Source organism: Salvelinus sp. IW2-2015, unplaced genomic scaffold (genome assembly GCF_002910315.2).
Source record: "Salvelinus sp. IW2-2015 unplaced genomic scaffold, ASM291031v2 Un_scaffold988, whole genome shotgun sequence".
Taxonomy (NCBI): Eukaryota; Metazoa; Chordata; class Actinopteri; order Salmoniformes; family Salmonidae; genus Salvelinus; species Salvelinus sp. IW2-2015.
Window position 1 is genome coordinate 120566 of NW_019942674.1, and position 11801 is coordinate 132366.

An 11801-nucleotide genomic window follows, 5' to 3' on the forward strand; every position below is an offset into this window, starting at 1 on the left:
CAAACTCCACAAACCTGACGCATTGCATGATATCCTGATCCTGTCTAGAAATGCACCAAAAATCTGCAAATTTCCATCCTAAATTAAAACAACATTTTCTGCCAAAGAGAACTGCCAAGGGATGGAGTTGCCAAAACGTCATCAACCGCCATCGATAAAAGGTAACATAACTGTGTGCAAGCCGTCTTTCATCGACCTGCGCAGGCTTACTCGACTTAGGGGGGGGGGGGGGGGGGGGGGTCTTATCACCGTATCTTTTCGGGCAGACTCATAGGCCCTGGTTTCCCTCAAATGAACTGCCTCGCCGCGTCAAAACCAACTACTTCGCTCGAACAGGCTTCCAAGTGTTTTCAAATTCGGAGCGCTACTGTGTCACGACTTGGCAAGTCAATCTATGGAGTACAACAGGGTATACAGAAGTTCCTCAGGCACGACACCTTTCTTGTATGCTATTCATCTCTGCAGCGTGGCTCTGCTGCGGTGGTACTTTCCCGCGCATGATCACCTCTACGCAAGACGACAACCTATCTCGTAATTATCTGCCCTTCTTGACACTGTGATAACTAACGCCCAAACGAGCTTTTCATGCAACAAAAACTCCTCCCGTGGCCTCGCAAGCTCATAAATGCTAGTAAAAACGTAAATCGCAGCTTTCAACCATTCACTGCCCCTCACCATCCCGCCCGAACTAGCATCACTTACCCTGGACAGGTCTGACCTAGAATAATGTGGGCAAACACAAATACCTAGTGTCCTGGCTAGAACTGTAAACTCTCCTTCGAAAACTCATATCTAAACATCTCCAAAGTCCAAATCAAATCTAGATTCAAGCGCTCTTCTCGCAACAAAGCCTCCTACCCTAGTAAAAGTGACTATCCTACCGAATGCCTCGACTTCGGCGGATCAAATCAATCTGCAAAAATAGCTTTCCACAATAAACGCAAACTGGCAGCAGTCTATCACAGTGCCATCCGATTTTTTTAACCAAAAGCCCCCTATACACCCAACCAACTGCAACTGTATGCGCTAGTCGGGCTTGCCCTCGAACAATATTCTCGCCAGACCCACTGGCTTCACAGTTCATCTAATAAAGTCTTGCAAGGTGAAGCCCCCACCTATCTCAGCACTCATGGTCAACCAATAGCACCCCACCCCGAGAACGCGCATCCAAGCAGTAGAATCCACTGGTCCTACCAAATAGCGCAGCCCACCCATAGCACGACGCTCCAGCAGTATATCTCAACTGTCCCACCATAGACACACCCACCCGACACGCGCTCCAGCAGTAATATCACGGTCACCCCCATAGCAAGCACGACCCATAGCAACGCGCTTCCAGCAGGTTAATGTCTCACTGGTTCGACCATAGCGAAGCACCACCATAGGCAACGCGCTCTCCAGCGAGGTAATCGCAACTGGTCACCATAGCTAGCACCACACTACCGCGCTCCAGCCAGGTAGATACTCTCAAACTGTCCACCATAGCAGCAAACCCACCCATAGCAACCGCCCACAGGTAAATCCAACTGTCAACCATAAGCAAAGCTAAACCCACCGTAAAGCACGCGCTCCAGCAGGTATACCACTGCGGTCAGCCATAAGCAGCACCCACCCGCAGCACGCGCTCCAGGCAGGTAATATCTCAACTGGTCACCAATGCAGCACCTCACCCGCAAGCACGCGCTCCAGCAAGTAAAAGCTCACTGGTCACCATAGCAAGCACCCTACCCGTAGGCAGCGACTCACACAAGATATCTCAACGGTCGACCATAGCAGCACCCACCGAAGCACGCGCTCAGCAGGTATATACACTGTCACCAATAGCACACCCACCCCGTAAGCACGCGCTCCAGCCAAGTATAAGTCTCAACTGGTCCCCATAGCAGCACCCCCATAGCACGCGCCAAGCAGGTAATACTCCGTCACCATAGCAACACCCACCATAGCACAACTCGGGCTCCAGCAAGGTTATAATCCACTGGCAACCATAGCGAGCACCGCACCCCGCAGCACGCGCTCCAGCAGGTAAGTCTCACTGGTCACCATAAGAGCACCAACCGCGTAGCACGCGGCTCCAAGCAGTATAGCTCACGGCCCAGTAAAAGCACACCCACCCATACAACGCGCTCCAGCAGTATATCTCACGGCCCCAAGCAGCACCCACCATAAGCAGCGCTCCAGCAGGTATATTTAATATTCCATGGTCATTGTAATTATATTGACTACCATTAAATTAAGGTTAAAAAAAATAAAACAAAATAGGCAAAACAAACGGTAGTGATACTATAGTAACACAATACTGCGACAGTGCGCCACGAAAGCTGATGAAATGAGTGCTCCTCACAATACTCGTAGTGCTAGCTAAGCTATACTGTTAGTGCTTTACTGATCAATAACGTAGTGCTCGATACTATACTCTAGTGGTAACATATACTATACGTGTCGTGCTACTAATACTGTAGTGGTAAAATAACAATACTATATCCTACCAACATACCGGTGCTACTATAACTGTACTGTGGTCTACTAATGACTGCACTGGTAGGCCCTATACTATACTGAGTGCTACTAATTCATACTGTAATGCTTAATTTCTAAATGAGTGGTACTGATACTACACCATGAGTGCTACAATCTATAACTGTAGTGCTACTACATTATCGTGATAATGTACTGCAAACTTATGTAGTGACAAACTAATATGTAGCTAGGTACTAACTTATGGTACGAATCTATACCTGTAGTCGCACTAATACTGATAGTGGCTACATAAATGGCTATACTGTGGCTACATATAAATGGAAGTGCTAATATAAGCGTAGTGGCTACATACGTATACTATACATTGTAGGTGCTAAATGATAACTGTAGTGCTACTTATCTGTAGTGCTACTATATACGATGCATAATGTAGGCTAAAGTTGTATGCTTATACTGAGTGCGACTCGATATGTGTGGCTACTAACTATAGTAGCATGCGTATACTTATACGTATAACTAGTAGCTATACTGATCTTATGCTTCTATAATTGTCTGTAATATACGCTAACTTAGGAGTTATACTATAGACTATTGTAAAGTATGCAGTATCATACATGTGACTGAGTACACTGTGCTGACTAATGCTATACTAGTTGCAGTATACCTTATACTGTAAAGTGCTACGTACTATAATGTAGTGCTAGAATACATACGATAGTGGTACGTAGATCTATACAACGTAGTGCTATAACTAGTACTGTAGTCTAGTTATCTAACTGTAAAGTGCTAGCTGTACATATAATGTAGTGCAGTATACACTACTAATAGTGGTAACTGATCTATACTGTGGTGGCACTTACTATCTTGGTGGTACTAACTATACTGAGTGCTAATATACTATGTCTTGTAAGTACACTATCTACTACAGTGTAGATCAGTACCACTATAGTATAGTATACTAGCACTACATTATAGTACAGTAGCACTACAGTATAGTATAGTAGCACTACAGTATAGTATAGCGGCAGTATAGTATTGTAGCAGAACATAGTATCGTATAGTAGCACTACAGTATATTAGCACTACATTATAGTATAGTAGCACTGCAGTATAGATTAGTAGCACTACAGTATAGTAGCACTACAGTATATTAGCACTACATTATCGTATAGTAGCACTACAGTATAGTAGCACTACAGTATATTAGCACTACATTATAGTATAGTAGCACTACAGTATATTAGCACTACATTATAGTAGCACTACAGTATAGATTAGTAGCACTACAGTATAGATTAGTAACACTACAGTATATTAGCATTACAGTATAGATTAGTAGCACTACATAGATTAGTTGCACTACATTATAGTAGCAATACAGTATAGATTAGTAGCACTACAGTATAGATTAGTAGCACTACAATGTAGTATAGTACCACTACATTATAGAATATAAGCACTACAGTATAGATTAGTAGCACTACAGTATAGTATAGGAGCACTACAGTGCAGCATAGTAGCACCACAGTACAGTATAGTAGCACCAGAGTATAGTATGGTAGCACTATAGTATTGTATTGTACCACTACAGTATAGTAGCACGACAGTATAGTATAGTACCACTAGAGTATAGTATCGGAGCACTACAGTATTGATCAGTAGCACTACAGTATAGATTAGTAGCACTACAGTATTGTGAGGAGCACTACATTATAGTATCGGGGCACTAGAGTATGGTATACTATAGTATCACTACCGTATATTTTTTCCTATTTTATTTTATTTTTATTTAACCTTAATTTAACTGGGTAAGTCAGTTAAATTTACAATGACCAGTGAAATATAATATACCTGCTGGAGCGCGTGCTATGGGTGGGTGCTGCTATGGGGACCAGTGAGATATACCTGCTGGAGCGCGTTGTATGGGTGGGTGTGCTTTTACTGGGCCGTGAGCTATACTGCTTGGAGCCGCGTGCTACGCGGTTGGTGCTCTTATGGTGACCAGTGAGACTTACCTGCTGGAGCGCGTGCTGCGGGGTGCGGTGCTCGCTATGGTTGCCAGTGGATTATAACCTTGCTGGAGCCCGAGTTGTGCTATGGTGGGTGTTGCTATGGTGACGGAGTATTACCTGCTTGGCGCGTGCTATGGGGGTGCTGCTATGGGGGACAGTGAGATTAAACTAGATGCTGGAAGCGCGTGCTAGCGGGGTGGGTGCTGCGATATGGTGACAGTAGAATATATACCTGCTGGGCGCGTGCATCGGGTGGGTGTTTGCTATGGTCGTACCTGAGAATCTATGCTGTGAGCGCGTGCTACTGGGTGGGTGTTGCTATGGTGACCAGTGAGCTTTATACTTGCTGGAGCGCGTGCTTGCGGGTGGGTGCTGCTATTGGTGACCAGTGAGATATACCTGCTGGAGACGCGTGCTTGCGGGTGGGTGCTGCTTATGTGTTGACGAACAGTGGAAAGTAGGCGTGTTACGTGGGTACTGCTTTGGAAGGGTTACGGCGGTTGCTATGGGTGGGTTGCTGCTATGGGTGAACAGTGGAGTTCTACCTGCTGTGAGCGCGTGCTACGTGGTGGTGCTAGCTATCGGTGACCAGTTTAGGATATACTGCTGGGAGCGCGTGCTATGGTGGTGCTGCTATGGGAACCAGTTGAGAATTAACCTGCTGGAAGCGGCGTGGCTACGGTGGGTGTGCTGCTATGAGGTGACCGTGATATTACTGCTGGAGCGCGTGTCGGGTGGGTGTGTCTATGGTGGGACAGTTGAGATATACTGCTGGAGCGTCGTGCTATGGGTGGGCTGCGCTATTTGGTAGGACCAGTGGATTCTACTGCTTGGATGCGCGTGCTACGGGTGGGTGCTGCTATGGTGACCAGTGAGCTGAGATAGGGTGGGGCTTTACCTTGCAAAGACTTATAGATGACCTGGAGCCAGTGGGTTTGGCGACGAATATGTTGCGAGGGCWAGCCGACTAGAGCATACAGGTTGCAGTGGTGGGTGGTATAAGGGGCTTTGGTAACAAAACGGATGGCACTGTGATAGACTGCATCCAGTTAGCGTATTGGAAGCTATTTTGCAGATGATATCGCCGAAGTCGAGGATCGGTAGGATAGTCAGTTTTACTAGGGTAAGGAGGCTTTGTTGCGAAATAGAGCGCTGAATCTAGATTTGATTTTGGATTGGAGATGTTTAATATGAGTCTCGAAGGAGAGTTTACAGTCTAGCCAGACACCTAGGTATTTGTAGTTGCCCACATATTCTAGGTCAGACCTGTCCAGGGTAGTGATGCTAGTCGGGCGGGCAGGTGAGGGCAGTGAATGGTTGAAAAGCATGCATTTCGTTTTACTAGCATTTATGAGCATTTGGAGGCCACGGAAGGAGTGTTGTATGGCATTGAAGCTCGTTTGGAGGTTAGTTATCACAGTGTCCAAAGAAGGGCCAGATGATTACAGAATGGTGTCGTCTGCGTAGAGGTGGATCAGGGAATCACCCGCAGCAAGAGCGACATCATTGATGCATACAGAGAAAAGAGTTGGCCTGAGAATTGAACCCTGTKGTACTCCCATAGAGACTGCCAGAGGTCCGGACAACAGGCCCTCCGATTTGAAACACTGAACTCTGTCTGCGAAGTAGTTGGTGAACCAGGCGAGGCAGTCATTTGAGAAACCAAGGCTATTGAGTCTGCCGAAAAGAATACGGTGATAGACATAGTCGAAAGCCTTGGCCAGGTCGATGAAGACGGCTGCACAGTATTGTCTTTTATCGATGGCGGTTATGATATCGTTTATTGCAACTCCATCCCCTTTGGCAGTTCTATCTTGGCAGAAAATGTTGTAATTAGGGATGGAAATTTCAGAATTTTTGGTGGCATTTCTAAGCCAGGATTCAGGATTCATGGCAATGACGTCAGGGTTGGTGGAGTTTGCTAAAGCAGTGAATAAAACAAACTTAGGGAGGAGGCTTCTGATGCTAACATTTATATACTAAGGCTTTTACGGTTACATAAGTCAACAAATGAGAGCGCCTGGGGACACACAGGGCCTGTGTTAACCTCTACATCACCAGAGGAACAGAGGGGGAGTAGGATAAGGATACGGCTAAAGGCTATAAGAACTGGCCGTCTAGTGCGTTGGGGACAGAGAATAAAAGGAGCATTTCTTTGCGTGGTAGAATAGATTCAGGGCATAATGTACAGACAATGGTATGGTAGGATGTGTGTACAGTGGAGGTAGAGCTAGGCGTTGAGTGACGATGAGAGAGGTTTCGTCTCTGGAGGCACCAGTTAAGCCAGATGAGGTCTCCGCCTGTGTGTTGGGTGGGACAAAGAGTTATCTAAGGCATTTTGAGTGGGACCGAGGGCTCTACAGTGAAATAAAACAATAAGAACTAGCCAAGACAGCAGTAGACAAGATATATTGACATTAGAGAAAGGCATAAAGCAAACACAGGTGTTGATCAGGAGAGCTAAGACAACAGCGGGTAAATGGTGATGAATGGGCAGAGCGGGTTAGTTGGGTACATACAGGACCCGAGTTTGAGGCTGGGGCCAACAGGTAAACAAAATGAGGTACCGTGTTATTGAAACAGTCCAGGGGGCATCAGCTGTGTAGCTGAGTGATCATAGGATCAAAAGAGCAGCAATAGGTGAGTCAGGGTCCCTTTCGGTAGTCCCTACTGCGCTAGGCGAGCAGGGGACACAGCGTTCAGAAAAGCTAGCGGGCCGGGGCCTGTAGATGGTTCTTCGGCGACATCATAACAAAATTGCCTGTTGAGACCCCCTCGGACGGTTACGTCGGTAGACCAGTTGTGATTGATCGGCGGGGCTCCATGTCGGCAGTAAAAGGGTCCAGGCCAATTTGCAAAATAGGTATTGTAGCCCAATAATTGGCTGAAAGTCCTCTTCAGCTAGCCGGGAGATAGCCTGGGGCTAGCCTCGAGCTAGGCCTAACTGGTGCTTGCTTCGGAACAGAGACGTTAGCCACGAGTAGCAACTTGGATAGCAGCTAGCTAGCTGCGATGATCCGGTGTAAAGGTTCAGAGCTGCAGTAGGAATCCGGAGATGTGGTAGAGAAAAAGCAGTCCGATATGCTCTTTGTTGATATTGCGCTGTGCTGACTGGCAGGAATTGACCAGTTTGAGGCTGGCTGATGTCCGAATTAACGGTGATGACCGCTAGCAGTGGCTAACTGACTACTAGCTAGTAGCTAGTTAGCTGGCTAGCTACTGATGGGGTTTCAGCTTCTAAAGTGTAATAAATAGCAGATCCGTACCACATTGGGTGAGGCGGGTTGCAGGAGAGTATGTTCAGTCCGTAGATGGAAATTGAGATTAAAAATATAAAAAATATACAAAGAAAATGATATATACATGGGACAGGACAACACAAATAGACGCCCGACTGCTACGCCATCTTGGAATGGTCCCTAACTTGGACGACGCTGGGCCAACAGTTGTGATACAGTCTGGATTCGAACCAGGTTGTCTGTGGTGACACCTCCAGCACTGAGGTGCAGTGTTTACATTAGACCACTGCGCCACTTGGGAGCCCCCCCCCCAACTGTAGCACTGCAGTATGTATAATAAGTATCACTAGAGTATAGTATAGTTCTGTAGAACTGCAGTGTAGTAAAGTATAGTAGCACTACATTATAGTATAGTAGCACTACATTATATTATAGTACAGTAGAACTACAATATAGTAAAGTAAAGTATAGTATAGTACAGTAGCACTACATTATAGTACAATAGCACTATAGTATAGTAGCACTGCGGCATATTATAGTACAGTAGACAAAAAATATAGTAAAGTATAGTTCAATAGCACTACAGTATAGTAGCACTGCGGCATATTATAGTACAGTAGACAAAACATATAGTAAAGTATAGTTCAATAGCACTACAGTATAGTAAAGTAAAGTATAGTATAGTTCAATAGCACTACAGTATAGTACACATGAAGTTGGTGGCATCTTAATTAGTAACGTGTATCTGACCATGTTCTATGACTGTGTCAAGAACATGAACAGGCTCATCTCAAAGTTAAGTTTCATCTATTAAGAGCTGTGATGTTTATTTAAACATCTCTCTCTCTCACACACTTCCCCATAACAGGGTGTACTGTAGTTCTACCGTGACGGTCTGATGGAGGTGGTAAAGACAGAGTATTCCCAGATGGACTTGTTGTTGGTTTGGACAGCAGCAGGTCTCCAGCCTGACGTCACCCTGCTGCCTGCAGAGAGAGAGAGAGAGAGAGAGCGAGAGAGGGCCTGTCCTTCTGATGAGAACGGAGGGGTTTAGAGAGTAGACTATTCACTGTGACAAGTTGGAAACACATTGAGGGTTGCTGAGCTGTTACAACTCAGACCTAGGGTATGGAAAACCATCTTAAATGACCAACAATATCAATTTACAACACACTAAAACCACCCACAATCCTCCACTTCAGCACATTAAAACCAACCACAATCCTGAATTTCAAAACACTAAAATCATCCACTATCCTTCACTTCAACACGCTAAAATCACAGACCATCTTCATTTCAACACACTAAAACCACCACGAAACTTCAGCTCTGGTCGGTTAGTTTATATTCTCACTATAACTCTGGTCTAGTTATATTTCCACTATAACTCTGGTCTAGTATATTCTCACTATAACTCTGGCTCAGTTATATTCTCACTATAACTCTGTGTCTAGTTATATTCTCACTATAACTCTGGTCTAGTACTAATTCTCTGGCTATGAGTCCTAACTTAGTAACCTTGGTCTAGTTATATTCTCTCTATGGTCCTAACTATAACTCTGGTCTAGTTATATTCTCACTAATAGATCTTCTATTGAACTAATAACTCTGGTCTAGTATTCTCACTTATAACTCTGGTCTAGTTATATTCTCTCTATGGTCCTAACTATAACTCGGCTAGTTTATTCTCACTATAACTCTGGTCTAGTTATATTCTCTCTATAACTCTGGTCTAGGTATATTCTTCTATGGTCCTAACTATAACTCTGGTCTAGTTATATTCTCACTATAACTCTGGTCTTAGTATATCTCACTATATACCTCTGGTCTAGTAATATTTCTCACTATAACTCTGGTCTAGTTATATTCTCACTATAACTCTGATCTGGTTATATTCTCACTATAACTCTGGTCTAGTTATATTTCTCTCTATGGTCCTAACTATAACTCGTCTAAGTTATATTCTCCACTAAACTCTGCGTCTAGTTATATTCTCACTATAACTCTTGGTCTGGTTATATTCTCACTAATAACTCTGGTCTAGTTATATTCTCTCTATTGGTCCTAACTATAACTCTGGTCTAGTTATATTCTCACGTATAACTCTGGTCTAGTTATATTCTCTCTTAACTCTGGTCTAGTTATATTTCTCTCTATGTCCTAACTATAACTCTGGTCTAGTTATATTCTCACATATAAACCTCTGGTCTAGTTATCATTCTCACTATAACTCTGGTCTAGTTATATTCTCACTGATAACTCTGGTCTAGTTATATTCTCTCTATAGTCCTAACTATAACTCTGGTCTAGTTATATTCTCACTATAACTCTGGTCTAGTAATATATCTCACGATATAACCTCTGGTCTAGTATCGATATTCTCACTATAATCTGGTTATTTATATTCTCTCTATCGTCCTAACTATAACTCTGGTCTAGTTATATTCTCCCTATGGGTCCTAACTATAGCTCTGGCCTAGTTATATTCTCCCTATGGGCCCTAACTATAGCTCTATCTTGTTCATTTAGTGTGCCTCCAGATGTCAGGTAGTAATATTGAGCAGAGAGAGCAGCGAGTTTAACAATGAGTGGCAGAGCATCTGCAACAAAGAGAACTACAAAGCGGCTCCCTGACAGCGCTTCCTCTCCCACCTGCTCCCCCAGCCTCCTCCGTGACCCCGCACCATCTTGGAAAAATATTCCGTACCGCTTGTCTCGATCAGATTGCACTCCCGGGAGACTGGTGAAAAGAGCCTCTTGCAAATTGAGCATTGGTGGGTCAAGTGGTGGAGGGCAAGGCGCACCTGCCCGTAAATCACTGCGTCCTTTCATGAGGAAGACTTGAAGAGCGGAGATAAATAATAAACAGTGGTCGGGGGACACAGGGTGAGACGGGATTAAGCCGGATGAGAGGGACAGGGAGTAGCGGATTGGTCATCAGGGAAGTTTAGGAAATTCTTTATTGCGACGAGAAAGATGCAGGACACCTCAAAGATCACAGAGTCACAGTATACAGCAGGAAAAGAGAGGAGATTATTCTACCTGATAACTCTGGGGTCTAGTTATATTCTCCATCTTGGTAGTATTAACTCTGGTCTGGTTATATTCTCACTAATAACTCTGGTCTAGTTATATTCTCTCTATGGTCCTAACTATAACTCTGGTCTAGTTTAATTCTCACTATAACTCTGGTCTAGTTATATTCTCTCTATAACTCTGGTCTAGTTATATTCTCTCTAATGGTCCTAACTATAAACTCTGGTCTAGTTATATTCTCACTATAACTCTGGTCTAGTTAATCATTCCTCTATAACTCTGGTCTAAGTTACATTTCTCTCTAATGTCGCTAAAACTATAACTCTGGTCTAGTTATATTCTCACTATAACTCTGGTCTAGTAATATTCTCACTATAACTCTGGTCTAGTTATATTCTCACTATAACTCTGGTCTAGTTATATTCTCTCTATGGTCCTAACTATAACTCTGGTCTAGTTATATTCTCCCTATTGGGTCCTAACTATAGCTCTGGCCTAGTTATATTCTCCCTATGGGCCCTAACTATAGCTCTATCTTGTTCATTTAGTGTGCCTCCAGATGTCAGGTAGTAATATTTGAGCAGAGAGAGCAGCGAGTTTAACAAATGAGTGGCAGAGCATCTGCAACAAAGAGAACTACAAAGCGGCTCCCTGACAGCGCTTCCTCTCCCACCTGCTCCCCAGCCTCCTCCGTGACCCCGCACCATCTTGGAAAAATATTCCGTACCGCTTGTCTCGATCAGATTGCACTCCCGGGAGACTGGTGAAAAGAGCCTCTTGCAAATTGAGCATTGGTGGGTCAAGTGGTGGAGGGCAAGGCGCACCTGCCCGTAAATCACTGCGTCCTTTCATGAGGAAGACTTGAAGAGCGGAGATAAATAATAAACAAGTGGTCGGGGGACACAGGGTGAGACGGGATTAAGCCGGATGAGAGGGACAGGAGTAGCGGATTGGTCATCAGGGAAGTTTAGGAAATTCTTTATTGCGACGAGAAGATGCAGGACACCTCCAAAGATCACAGAGTCACAGTATA